Below are 14995 nucleotides of genomic sequence, written 5' to 3'. Positions count from 1 at the left end.
TGGGTCCAGACTGCTCTGGGTTCTTTACTCCGAATTTTTCACATGAAACTTTCCTACTAAGGAGAACATTTTCAAAAATCCTTGAGGAAGAAAAACAATGCTACACAGGAAATACTATGAATCTCAAGGTTTTCTGAGTGCATATCACAACAACTGCTGTTTAGGATGCAGCTGATATTATATTATTATTTTACAAGAGAAGGTCAAAGTTGACTGGCTAAAGGGGAAAACCCCCACAGCATTATTTTTAGTGTCAATTCTATAGAGATATCCTTTTATCTTCACAGTTCTTTTTGCACATGGAACAAAGTTCCTGATCTCTTGCAGTTTTTCCCATCTTTTAACGATCTTTTAACTGTTTTTAACAAAAAAACCCCAAAACCCAACAAAACGGGACAAAAGTATATCCTATCTAGGTGTTCAGCCAAGGACACCTTCCACATCCAAATGTGCTTCTGCAGAGGCATTGCTGTCCAGAGACAAATAGTTCTAACTCCTATGTCTTCAAAAGTACAACAGCAGAGACAGAGAATGGCCAGAATTCTTTCTGAGGTTAATTCCATGAGATCTGGGCTGTCCGCTGCCTCACCCCAGGTGGATTACTGTGCTGTGTTCAGAAGGTCGTCCTTCTGTCAGGCTGTACTGTGCTTCCCTAAGGCTGCTTCAAGGTATCTGTGATCAACTTACTACAGCTCTTCCTTAGCTGGTGAAAACAGCACACATGAACAAGACAACAGTCACCATTTCCCATGTTTGGAAGCCACATGAAATGATCACACAAGTTATTTTGCTGCAGAAAACAATGTCTTTGTACAAACTCCCTTGTGCCTTCACACGCTGTTTCTCCTACCTTAGCTTTTGTTTGTACCAGCTGTGTCCCTGGTGGGTTTGCAGGTGACTGAATGGGCAGATGGACTGGAAGTTCACACTCTAAACATGCAGCAAAGGACAGTCCATGGGTTTGCACTGCTTCAGTTACCAGGATCTGCAGAGATGTCAAAGACATGTTATTCCCCATTTGGCAATATGCTTTGATTGCTAATTAATGCAAACAGCTTGTTGTCTACAGTAATACACAATTACTTCTCGGTGACCAAATGGCTCACAACAATTTCAACAAGCAGTTCAGGAGCCAAAAGCATTCCATAAATAAGATGCTGACACTAAGCTTGTGTACTTTTATTTAAAGACACAATATTACAGCCATCTGGAAAACCATTTATTTAATAACATCCAGCAACACAGGACTGGCCACCTGTTAACTGGGAAATTATCAGCAAAACAGGTAGCCAAAGGCATGAGGGCATCCAGCAGTCAGGGCTAGGGAGGAAGAAAGAGACAGTGACTGACCTGTAATGGCTTCTTTTTTGCACCACTCAGTTTTGAAAAGACAGACAAATTTCTCTGGCAGACCATCGTGGAACAAATCCACACACCAGGAAGTTCTTTTACTGTCACAGGAAGGAACAGAGCTCTTCTTTCCATCTTTCTTGAAGAAAGCAGAAGAGTCTTTGGTTAGAGTGTGTACCAAAGTAAATGTGCTTTCATAGTGGCAGTGTTCAAATGCATCACTTGCACAACACAGAGCAAAACCCCTGCGATTTCTATCCTTCCATGTTCCATCTGTGAGCGAGGCAATTTGAGATGCTGCTGACATGCAGGAATTCAACTCTGAACCCCTAATCCAAATAATGTCATGGATAGTTTCAAAGATGTAGCTACCTGCAATGGTTTAAAACATAAATGAGATGTACAAACACTAATTTTCGGGGCTCAGTCATGCCCAAATCTGTGTTACATACAGAGATGTAGCTTAAAAGCACCACTCATCACCGGGGGAGATGACAGCACTGCATCCTACAAAGGAGCCAATCTTCCAGTCCTAACCTGACTCCTTACCTGCTTCTCTCTACAGCCATAAATGCTTGCTCTATTTCCCATTAGCAGCCAAGTCTGAGCACCATTTTTCACCTGTTACTGATGCTTTCATCAATACCTCCCTTCTACTGCAAGTACTACATTTCCAGTCACCTTGTCAGTGGAGCTGAGCGTTTTTTCCTAGTCTACCCACCACTCTTTTGTTAAAAGCATTATTCCTTCCCTTGCTGTGTCTCATTTAAACATTCAAACTGACAGTCTATTAGGTGTTCTGGTGGCAGCTTCTCAAGAGATTGAGGCCTTTTGTGTGTCAGCCCCCTGACACACAATCTACATTTAGCAGGGAGGTGGCAGACACAAAGAATATCCTTTTAAATTAGAGAGCAAGGCAGAGATTTGCAGAGAGTGAGTGAAACTGCTCTGAAGACATGGCTCCTCTGGAAATGGGGTTACAGGGTAGGGCAGCTATTTCTGAATTGCCCACGCCATCACCGTATCAGGCAGTTCAAGAGGTGACACATCTAAAGCGGGCGTGGAGGAGTTGTAACTTTAATGGTCCTTCTCGTGTCTGAAGACATGAACATTGTGATGGGGGGTCCCTGTCATTTCCCTGTGCTGCCAGTTCTGCTGCTGCAGGTGGCAGAAATCAGGAACATCCCTGAAGTTATCAAAAGCTGGAGGAGAAAAAGTGGGAATAGTATGAAATAGATTCCTAGTTTGATCATGTGGCTCGTTCACATCCCCACTTCTGCAGGTAACAGACACAGCACAGATGGAGCCTCTGCTGAAGGAGTTTTCTCTTATTTATATTAACAGTACATAATACAAACAACTCTCAGAAAGGAATAATGCTGCCAGAATTTCCATGAAACCTGTTCTTCTTGAGGGCAATAATTTCTTGAACTTTCCAGATTTATGATCATTGTTATTATTGCCTTTTAACACCACCCAAACATATCTATTTATCTTTGTCCACATATTATCAAAAAGTCATCCTTCAGCCATTTCTATTAATAGCTTTGAGCACCTAAATAAAGCAATTAAGGAAATCAGTCAAATGTATTCTTTACCTAGCTCAGATGTCACACATCTACATGAAGCCCAGATGCTGGAAGTGATGTATGAAATTCATAGTTTCACTCCTGTAACAGATGCCACAGAAGCCAACCTCTCCCTATACAGGAAGAAAGAACACTGATTAAAATAAAATATTAAAAAAATACAATCAGATAGGACTTTAAGTCCCAAGCTCAGTCTATTTCAGTCTCAGAATACTATTGGAAAATTAGGTGCTAATGGTTCTATCTCAGAATGTAAATTATATTTTGTAACTTGCACTGGAATCCATGCTAATATTTACTATTGCTAGTATTTACTCTAAGGAAGCAGATTCTTACAAAATAAATAATGGAGGAAAGGCTGTCACTTTCATCCAGTAGGTACAAAGAAGGAAATGATGCCCTTGGCGTTGGCCCTTCCCTGCACCCCCTCCTTCCCCCCAGCTCAGTGGGAATGGGGATCACTGAGGGATTTAGGGCAGAAACCTTCTGCCTTCTCCCTTTCCTCTCTCCTTGGATTTTGCACTCTACATTCTTTCCTCATATGGCTATGGCTATTTTTCCGTTAAAGGCATTTTTTTTCTACTGCTGAAGATTCCTACTGACAGCTCTTCTCTTGTCTAAAATAAGTTATTCTGTCTTCTTTTCTGGGTAACTGTAAGGTGCACACACACAAATATCTATTTATCTATTTATCTTCCTCACTGAATTTAGTGCCATTTCAGTTCCAACACAATTTTTTTTTTGTTAACAAAAAAATTCAGTTCTAAATTTTATATGGGCCCTTACTAGTCCCTAAATTCATCTCAATACTACATTCTGGAATGGATTTGTTTTTTCTCTGACTTCTCAAGAAGTATCAAAGTCTCACATTAACATAAAGCCATAGATCAGCATCAACTTTAATATATATCTGCAGTTAAGGATTTTCCAAAAGGGATTCAGAGCTAACCAAGAGATTAAAATCAAACTCAACTGATTTGGAGAGCTGAGCTTTGATGATCCTTGTGGGTCCCTTCCAAATCAGAATATTCTGTGAATATATTCCAGCTCCTTTATTTACCTGATCTCACAAACCATTATTTTTATTGGAAGTTTCTACAGCTTTCTACAGAACTTGTTCGTATCTGTGACTGCCAACAATGTAATCCCTTGTTATCAGCTACAGCCCATTTTATAAAATCATCATTTCACTGGTTATCCACCCCATTCATCTTGCCTCTCTATTAAATTCTCTGCCATTTTGAATGCCATGTCTTCAATCCAACCAAAACATGTCCAAAAAATGTGCTGAATTTGTTCAATTTCTTCATAGATATATCCAAAAGTACAGAGTAAAATGAATCTTTCCCCTTAACTCTGCACTACTGGCAAATGAAGGGATATTGCACCCTCAAGTAACACTAGATTATTAGAACTATGAGCCACAGCTATGTTATATTAATAATCTTAATAGACACTTTAATTTCTTTCAATCCAGACTTTTCCTCTAAATACTTCCCTTTCTTGATGCTTTTAATAACCACTCATATATTATAATATCCCTACTTGCTGCTGAGCTTGCCATTTCTAGTTACTGTCACGTGGAATGGGTGAAAGTTATGAAAAATAATTTATTATGAGATAAAAGTAATTGTGTAATCAGCATTAAATAAGTTATTCCAGGATTATTTTTCAACTCCTTCCATGGCTCTGCATTTTATTATAATTTAGTCTGTTTCAGAAAAGAAGAATCAATGCTGTCAGGAAACAATTAAAAACAGACTGCAAAATCTGTTTTGAACCAATGTGTGAGTTTACCTCTCCTTAGATTCATTCATTTCAATAACTAATATTAAAGTAATTGTTGAAAGCATTACTGTTTCTTGTCTTTAAATCTGTAAGCATTGACACAAAGGCTTTAAAAATTTTAGCTCCATTGCTATGTTGAGAAAAATGTGGTTCACCACTTATTGTTCTGTACATTAAAAAAAAAGCCACACTACTTAAATTCCAGTATCCTGCACATTTCATCAAAAAAGTCAGCACTGTACTGACTAGAAAGGGACTGCATTAATGACTCCAGCCAATACTGAAAATCCTGAGATCAGTAGTCAACAGACAATATAAAATGAGATAGTACAATTTTAAAGACTCAGTAAAACTGAGTAATTCCAAAAAGCCTTGAATTATTTTCCAGACAGATATGCTACTAAAAAACCTACTAAAAACAGGCCTAAAGCTCTTTCCACAGCCAAAAGCCAAGACTTGTATTATGCAACACCTTAGTTATCTATAATGTGTATCATGCTGAGCCATTCATCCAAGAATATCCTTTGCCTCCTTTAGGGTAAGAGGTAATTTAACCTCAGTACTAGCTCATTTCTCCCAAGATTGCCAGTCTTGTGAGAAATTACAAGATTAGCTTTACGATGAGAGCAAATGTGCATTAGACAGTGAAATTTAACCCTACCTTCACCCTCGGGCTGATATACAACACTGAAGGAACAGTTTTTCTTAACCTATTGCAGTTTGATAAGGTGAAGCACCTGAGTTGCTATTAAATGGTAAAATATAAGCATTTTACATTCAGCACTGGAAGCTTAAATACCTTATTGACAATCTTTTATTCCCTTAATATACTATTTCATTATAATGGCCAAAATCATCATGAAGAAATGCAGGAATACACTCTGGGAGTCAACCTGAGTAATTCAGTATCCTTCACTACCAACATACCATTTCCAATATTCATCTAATATTGTATCTCTCTCTAACTCGTCTTTGGAGACCCTAGCTGTTCATTCATTTGGTGAGGACAAAGCAGCGCCCTACACAAGAGCCTTAGTACAGATACACACCATGGGACAGTGGATTGCTGAGTGGTTTTGAGGCACATACATGCAGTGGGACAGTGTTTGCACAGTGCTGACCAGAGCCGACAATGAGTCAAACATTCACGGGTCTGCGCCGTCGTGCACCGTCCTCGATGTGCGGCGCTGGGTGAGCCAAGTCCCCAGCGCTGCTGCTTTGGGCTTTGGGGCTGGGTTAGAGACACTGCTGTGCTTGCAAACAACTGCCTGGCTATGGCTGCCCAACAAGGATACTCGTTGGCTGGGCAAGGGACACTGGAAGGACTTTTCCTTAAAGGGCTGAATAAAGCCCCCTCTGGGCTACAACACATCAGGCTGAGACTCGCGTAAAGCGTCAGAGACCTCGTTCCCAGCAGTGACTTGAGGAGAGCCTGAAGGGACAGTTTGGGATCTCTACACATATGGGGGGAGGGGGGAAATGACTCAACTAAGTTCAGGTGTTTTTCTAACTCCAGAGACTTCAGGGAAAACTTCAGGGGTGAACAATTTTAAAATTCCCACCCATGTCTACTTCAGACTTCAGTGGGGTTTTTTTCCATCACACTTGAGTTGAGCATCCTTTTACTCAGAAATGAAAGAACACTTCGATATGAGAAACTAGCACTGAATTCAGGTAAATGGGATGATCAAAATGAGTGAATGAATCAGAGACACAGATTTATTCTCTGTTTGTTCAAGCTAAATGCAACTCAGTCCCGAGTCATTTGATGAGATTTGTTCCAGGAGTGGTTACATCCCAGCTAATTAGAAATAAAAACCACAATATACCAAATTTAACTCATCCTTTTAACTAGGTCTGCAGAGAAAAGGTAAGCAGCCCAAATGCCACATGAAACAACGTTAGGAAAGCAATGAGGAGTTTCGAAGTCAGAGGGTATCTTTTCTGCATATAAATAAACAGAAGATCAAAAACCTGACCTATTATTTTCTGATTCACAGTATTATTCAACACTTGGAATTTGATCTTATGCTATTTGAATATGAAATGGACTTTTCTGAGAATTTCAGAGACTGTAATTCTTCTCATTTCATAAACACTAGAGCTACTTGAATTTTTATTTTTGTCCTATTAGTGGTTTCCATCCCATTGGCAAAGAACACTCCCGGCCCTACAGAAAACCTTGAGAAAACCATGCAGATTTCTGACAGAAAGGCAATCAGCTTTGAGACAGAGTTTCAATACCTCTCATACACTTCTGAAAAAAATTGTTTTACTTTGATCAGTTGGTGTTTGATGGCAAAAGCATGTTTTGTCCCAAAATCCCAAATCAGAAAGGGGACCAAGCATTTGTCGTACTTCCATTATATATCAGATGTGTATTTTAAAACAGAAACCCCCCTAATTTGGCAGGGCTGTCACTAACGTCACATTACAACACACATTATGCCAGTATGGTGATAACAGTCAAGAAGGCAAGTGCACTTAAAAACAAGATAGATCAGCTTTAGACAGGCAGCACAGAACACAGGAAATGTGCCCAGCAGTCACCAGTAATTGTTTTAACGTGCAGTGACTGTTCTAAGTTAATAATACACATTTCCACACTGTGCCTGTCCTTTCAGTCCTGTACTTCTCTAACATCACCTGCTTGCCACATCAGCCTCATGGCTGGAAACCTTCTTATACACCAAAGCCGATACTGAAAAATCCCCGTTTACCTCCATCCCCCAAAACATGCAGACCTGCTTTCTCTTGGCTTCCCTTTTCCCTCAGTGCTGACATCTGGAAACCATTTCTTTCCTCTTTTCCTCTCTCTTTTTTTTTTTGGCTCAGTTACTGAAGCACACTCTAATACCTCCTACCTAACTTCTTTATTTCTGACCACCTCAATAACCATAGCACATCCCACATTGTTCCTTCTAGATTCCAAAGATCAATTTCCCTGACCGCTATTATCATGTTTCATTGATGCTGACATCGTCCAGTGGTGCAATATCAGAATTGATAGTCAAGGCTAACTGGGGTTATGGATAAACTATGAAAAATCTGACCAGAAGAACATTAGAACCAATATATGGAATTAAAGTATTTCTTCAGTTTGCTTGGTCAGTTCAGAATCGATCATCATCATCTTCTAAGATTTGACACTTTTAAAATCAGTAGCTTCCTGAATAGGGAAGAGGGATGTGGTGGTGTTGAAAAGCTGAACTGATAACTACATGGTTTTATATTCTTGATGGAATAGAAATCTGGCATGTTGTATTTCTTCAATTTGCAGCCAAATAAAACTAATCAAAACACCTGAATAATAATAAGTTTTTAAAAAATAAGAAAACCACAAAAAAAAAAAAACCCCATAAATGAACTCCCCTCCCCCAAAACAATAAAATTCACAGGAAAATAATTATTCCACACCTGCTTCCCATTTTAGAAAGCAAGATATCCCCTTCTGCACAAACTGTGCATTGGTACTGGACACAGCCACTGAGGGTAAAGTGACCAGGACTGACACTACAGCTACGAAATGATGGTATCATTCTCTCTGGAATTTTGAAAAAAACTATAGCAACTACCTGCCTCCCTTCTCAAAACAATCTTGTTTGGACATGACTTGTTCCACTTTAATTTTAACCTTTTTTAATCATCCTTTCCCTGGGTTTATGTAAAATATTATCTAATGGAGAGATTAACCACAGGGATGTGCTAATTCACCTTTGAAAGACCTCAATACACATTACTTTGCAAAAAGCTGAGTTATGACTGACATTTTCACATCTGCTTTTGACAGGACAGAGCTTATTAAAACAAGCTGAGAAAAAATTTTAAAAGAACAAAGAATTGAGGTGCTCTGGATCAGTTGCAAACCCCTGAACAATTTGTAAATAAATTCATACAGCATATAAGCTAAAATTTAGTTATGCTTACAATTTAGTTAGGCTTTCCTATTGTGTCCTTGCAACTAAACCAGATTGTTTACACATCTATAGAGATTTTGTTCTTCCAGTTTCTTCTGTCCCAAAGCAAAATACTCATTTCCCCTCTTCCTTTGCTGCCAATGGAGAATTGCATGCGAGGACTTTCCTTTTCTGTACAGGTCTGTGTGCAGAAAACCGACTAAATTTTGAGAACGAATAATCTTTCTTCATTAGTGGGAAGTGAAAGCTTCTATCCAGGAACCTCTCACTCTTCCAAGTGCACAGTAGGGGCTAATAATGAAATAATTAGGCACACAAACAAGCATTAAGCTAATACCTCGTGTTGCAGCCATTCTTTCTCCATTACTATTATATTTCCAAATACTCTTAAATCTTTCCTGTAAACAGCAGGGCAATATCTTGTGGGGGACAGCTTTTCTTTCAGACTGGAGGAACATTAGAAGGCCAATAGATTTTTTTTTTCATGAGTTCCTTGGTCTTACAAAGCACACCTGGTACTGTTGCATCAATAGAGGGCCATTGTGCTGTCTCTTATTTTGATTTAAATTAACATGGAATAGTTGGCAATGCACACAAACCCCAATAGTTTACAGAAGTGCTATCTAATCTAAAAATACCAACAGCACTGAGAACTGTGACTCTATCTTTACTTCTCATTACTATGCTTAAACCCCAGAGTTTAAATAGCATCTTGGATGTCAGGGAGAAGGCACTGCACATATCCGTGCAAGTTAAGGATGGATAGAGAGCTCCAGTGCTACATAACTGTGCTTCAACCAGTCTAAGTTACATATCTAATACACAATCCTGGAAAATGTTACATGTTTAGCAATAAACACCAACTTCCATTAAGAGGATTATTGTATTTTCCATCTCTGCAGCTACTGCTTGATTCAGCCAGGGAAAGAAAATTAGCTGTATGAGAGGAGTGCCTCTCTTCAGTTCCACAGGTAATTAAGTACAAAAGAAAAAAAAAGATAATTTTTAAGTCATTTTCAACAATTTTTTCCTGATGCGCAACAATCAGTTCTCACTGGAGAGTAATGCTTTGGCATTCCAGAAATAAACAGCAGGCAAACAGACAGGAATCAGAATTTTTCATTGTTAGTTTAACAGCTTGAAAACTGGAGGGTGATGCCAGACAGCTACAGGCAGTGTCTCACCTTTCTACACCCCCTCAGTGCCCAGCAGGTTGGAAGCAGTTGGAGAGACGCAGTTCCAGGGACATCGCACGTAATCTTCTCTTATGAGAATCTTCACGGAATGGCAGCACTTATGCTACAAGTGCCACTTTGCAGGCATAAGGTTTGCCAGAACAGACTTATATGAGCATCTCTAGCCCTCCAAGAGGTTATCAAAACCTTTAGAGAAAGAACTTTAGAGGGAAGCTGGGGAGAAGACAAGATTTCATTGAGAAGTTTCAGTCCAAAAGGAGGAAAGACTTTTAAAGTGGCTTTATTCTATTTTTATTTCCTAACGGGGGGAGGGGAGAGAAAGAGAGAAACAGCAGAAATGCATCTGTAGTCAATTAGGAGACACACTGAAGTCACACTGTATTTTGAGATGCAAACAAAACTGGAGCTACAGGGAAACATATCTAGACTCTCTGATGATGGACAGCAAAGCTTTTGTATGACTGCAATTACTACCTCCTTTCTGCAAAGTCTCCCTCACTGCTGGGACAATCACTGTTCTTTTAAACACAGCAGCACAGAGGGAGTTTCTGAAAGATCTCCTAAAGAACAAAGGAAAACATGGAATTGGGAAATTATGCAGAAAACAATCTCTTAAGAGTAATATCTTTACAACCACTAGAAATACTGAATAATCACAAAAGACAGTAACAAGTTCCTACGAACTCCCAAATGCCACATGGGTCAGGTTCACTCCCGTAGCACAGGGGTGTGCAAAAGCACAGACAAGGAGGAATTAGCACGGTGAACAACACCTCTGCCATCCCCCTCCCTCAGGGCTTCAGCTTCCAGTGGGTAACAGAGGCTCCATCACAATCTCGCTGGCAGACACTGTCTTGTGGCAGTGAAGAATCAATAAATTTTGCAGCTTCCCAGGCTAAACTCTGCCTCCAGCCCCAGATGGGTGCATCTCCAGCTCCTGCCAGCTGAGGACTACATTCACCACCATCTGAGACTACACCCTCCAGAACCTCTCCTGCTTGCTGCATATCCTACATTTCCCTGTGCTGCCCAACTCACAGCAAGGGTGACATTTCAGATTGCACAGTGCTTCTCCAGAGATTACAACCCATAATTCAACAGTCCTTGATTTAGAGCCAGAGCAACACAGAGGTCAAAATCATACCTAACTCATGTGCTCTGCATAATAAACACACCAGGCATGCGGCTGGTAGCCAGCAGTTCATAAATCTGCCTACCACCTCTGATGCCCTGGAATTTACGGCAGTTTTGGATGAGTTTTCTTCGAGCAGGCTGGAAAGCTGTGCTTAGAACCCAAATAATTTTACTTTTTGGATTATGCTAGACATAGAAATCCATATTTATTCTCTGTAATGTGTCATATCTACAGAGCCACACAACAGGCCAGAGGTCCAACAGTACCAGTGAACATAAGAAGTTTCCAAATAACTTCTAATGAGCATCCCAACATAACAGTCCTTGCCTTACTGCTGAGCTTCTCTGTAAGGTAAGGTGGTGCTTGGATACTGAATGAAACTTCTAGTGTTACTGATTTTCATCCTTACTCAATAAACATGGTTTTGGTGGTTTGTGATTTTTTGGTTTTGTTTAGGTTTTATTTTTTTGGTTGGTTCTTTGGTTGTTGTTGGGTTGGTTTTAGTTCCTAAACAGAATCTTTTCTGCAGGTAAGGGTTAGTGGTACTGGTTAGTTTTAACCAAACACTAGGCCCTTTTCCTTGGATTCTCAGACTGAATCTCTATATTTACACATATATTTTCCACCTGTGGTCACTAAATTAAGTGAACTGATTTAAGAACGTGCGGGCGGCTGTCAGTCACTCGTTATTTTGTGAAACCAGCTCATAATACCCACTGAATATTGTGTGGTCATGCAAAAAAAATAGCATCATTTCACATTTATATTGGGCTCACTTTAGCAAACCCTCAGCACCGTGCACTCTTCCCCTTTAAACCATAACTCCATTTCATATTAAAGTTAACACTTCAAAACCAGTTTTCTAATTCAGTATGAATACTTCATAATTACATTTTTCTTAAAAGCTGTAATAAACTTTATTTAGGCAAGTGCTTCCCATTTTATTGCCAATCCCAAACATTGTTCATTTGCAAGCACAAAGTGTCCTCTTGACACGATAATGAAAGTGCATTCATACATGTCAGCTGGAGCAATTATGCACTTCAGATTTATATGCAACAAGTATCATTCAGTCTTTTCTGCTGACACTTTCAAACATGACATGCATATTAAAATTAACACCTACAGCGTGAACTTAGTTCACTTCAGCTGCAGATATGCCAAATCCCCAGAAATGTGGGCAACAGGACAGAGACTAGGCAAAACCATTTCATTTACAGGCCAGCTAATTCCGTAAGAGATGCAGATGAATTCACTGTTGTTCAGTTACTCTGCAGCACCTAACACAGGAAGAAACAAAGAAAGCCTCAGAAGAGAGCCCTGGGCTGTATCGAGGTCGATGAGTGTCTCAAGCAGTCTCACAGTGCCCTGGGCACACGGGGTGAGTCCCTGTCCCTCTCCCTGGAGCAGTTCTGCATTCACTGAGCCACATGGCCCAGCGCTCCTTGCCTGGGCTTCAGCCCCACCAGGGCAGGCTTGGATGGGAACTGAGAGGTGTATCTGGGAAGGCAGATTACATCCTACTGCCTGGAGCACAGAGATTGCTGGAATAATGCTGATTTATTGAAAAGGTTTCCATTGTCACTGGAAGCAAACTTTGAAAATTGCAATTAGGATGGCAGGTGGGAAAAAAAAAAAAAAAAAAAAAAACAACAAAACCACTTAAAATTCAATGCTTAATTTCCTCTATGGGAACTCCAGAGGCAGAAGTAATGGTTCATTGGAAACAAGTCATTATGCTAAACATCTAAGGACAGAAATAATCTAAGAGCTCCTGACTTCTTATGAGCTTGTTTACAACAGGATTTGGCTTTGGAATAATTTATAGACTTTAGTGTTGTCTACAATTACTTCAGAGAGAAAAAAGTTACACCGCACATGCACACACGCAACTACCCTGCATAAAATAATTGTGCATTTGTCACAGACTATAGTTCATCTTTCTGATTCTATACATCCTAATTATTTTCAAGTATAACAGGGAGGAAGAAGGTGACTGAGAGTTTTGCTATATTTGCACATCTGTGGGTCAGACATTATGTATGCAATTAATAGAACCACATTGATAGATGTCACACAAACCAGCTTCAACACGTTAAACATCTTTATTTGTATTTAATTTGAAAAATAATTAGAACCATTGTTAAATTAGTAATAGCAGCACATAGAAAATTACATGGAATTTAGCTGCTTTGCCAGGAACTGGCCAAGTCTAAAATACATAACTGCACTCACTCAGCCACTGATGCTGCGCCACAGAACATGCCCAGCAGTGTTCAGGGTCCCAGCTGCAGGGCCATGGGGACCTACCCTTTATTGAGTAGGAAATGAAAAGGTCTTGTCCCATCTGAGAGCAGATTACTCCTATTCCAACAGTGATTCCTGGTGTCTCCATACCCCACAGAGTGCTGAACAGGGAAGGGCTCTCTCACCACAGACATGTGATGAAACAGCAGCTCCCTCCACGTGTTCATTTACATTTGCTGCAGATCATCTGTAGGTTTGCTATGACACCAAGCATATCTCACTATCACTCTCACAATTCTCAGCTGTCAGCCAGAATAACTTTTTCCAGTTGTTAGATGCACACTCAGATCTGACTTATCCACTGCATCATCAGTATATCCCATGGAAGAAAAGCTTTTAATGGAGCTTTCCAAAATAAGACAAGAAGCAAATCCCAAAGGAAATGAAAGCTCAGTTTTCATGTATTGTTTTGATTTTCACCTCTGAGTAAATATTTGTAGAACCACAGACTGGCACATCTAAGCACCAAACTCCCCTGTTTATCAACAGGTCAGCTCTGTGAGCACAGATCCACAATGCAAGGTCTCTGGGGCTGTCTCTGAAGCGACCTTAACCTGATACAAAGATGATATGAATAGAAGAGAGAAAGAATTTTATCTATTTGAGAGCTCAGAGCTTGAACACGGTTAAAAAAAAAAAGGCAACCAAAGAAAACACCACGAAACAGCTTGACAGCAGTGCCAAGCTATACTGAGTTATACATAATAGGTTTGTGATTGGAAGCATTTTTCTCCATGGACATAGATTTTTTCCTAATTTTGTTATTTTCACCATGCTACAGACTCCTGACAGTACTGTCTTTTCAATTACAGTTGTTTTTCAAACATATTCCTTTCCCTACCCAACTATAGTCAGGCTAGTAGGAAATCTTAAGTTATTGTCAATACATTGTCAAGTCATTTGATAAATTAAAACGAAATGTATGCTGATTGTTTTAAAAAATCATTTATCTGCAAGCATAAAAGAATTGTATTAGATACCCGAATTTAAATATAACAGCAAACCTGGGAAGAGTTGTCTTTTCTCCCGTACAGATTAACAATTCACAGGACCCAAGAAGTCACCGGCTTTTATAGTAAGTGAGATGGGCGCTTCAAAATACATTAGAACCTAAATTTCTTGTTTATAAAATAACTCAAGATGCCCTAGGGAAATTGATTCTCCTGCGCTGTGGGGAATATTTCAGTGCAGGGCAGAGCTGCCCTGCACACCCAGCCCAGGTACAGCCAGGATGAGCCCCCGGCACTGCAGCAGCAGCTGCTCTGCTGCACCCACACCGCGCTGGCAGCGGCTCTGCAGGGCTGCTCACAGCACCCAGCTGTGCTCCACGGACAGCAGAAGGCACCTGAGCACAAACAGACAACTCCCAGACTTCCAGACTTTCCCTGAACTACAGCCACAGAGACATGGACCACGCTGAGATTCTCAGAAATCCTGCTCAAATATTGTCTGACAGACAATAATCCCACAGCAGCAGAATTTCTCGTCAAGAAAGACAATGTGCCCAGGAAAGCTGGCACTACAGTAGCCGTGCCCAAAGCAGTCCAGGCCTGTTGTCACAACTAATTCAACATGAGACAATTGAACACACAGGACAAATAATCCAAACCAAACGTGCTGCAAGCAATTCTGCCACTAACGTAAGAAAAGCCCATGACATAATTACAGTGCCATATCATAACTAAGTACCAGCGTTTCATTATCATGCAACAG

General features: G+C 40.1%; 1 long non-coding RNA gene across 1 annotated transcript in view; it reads right to left on the bottom strand.

The window, feature by feature from the left end:
- The window catches only part of LOC116450744, a 201880-nt gene that overhangs the window by 90803 nt on the left and 96082 nt on the right, over positions 1-14995 (bottom strand). The window contains exons 5-7 of the long non-coding RNA XR_004242959.1: positions 2949-3052; positions 1351-1489; positions 851-985 (exon numbers count right to left, since the gene is read on the bottom strand). This is a non-coding gene — a long non-coding RNA (uncharacterized LOC116450744). The remainder of the gene's footprint in view (positions 1-850; positions 986-1350; positions 1490-2948; positions 3053-14995) is intronic.

The sequence above is a fragment of the Corvus moneduloides genome, chromosome 13 (genome assembly GCF_009650955.1).
Source record: "Corvus moneduloides isolate bCorMon1 chromosome 13, bCorMon1.pri, whole genome shotgun sequence".
In the NCBI taxonomy this organism is placed as follows: domain Eukaryota; kingdom Metazoa; phylum Chordata; class Aves; order Passeriformes; family Corvidae; genus Corvus; species Corvus moneduloides.
The sequence above is the reverse complement of the archived record's forward strand: the minus strand, read 5'-3'. Positions and strand labels throughout refer to the sequence as shown.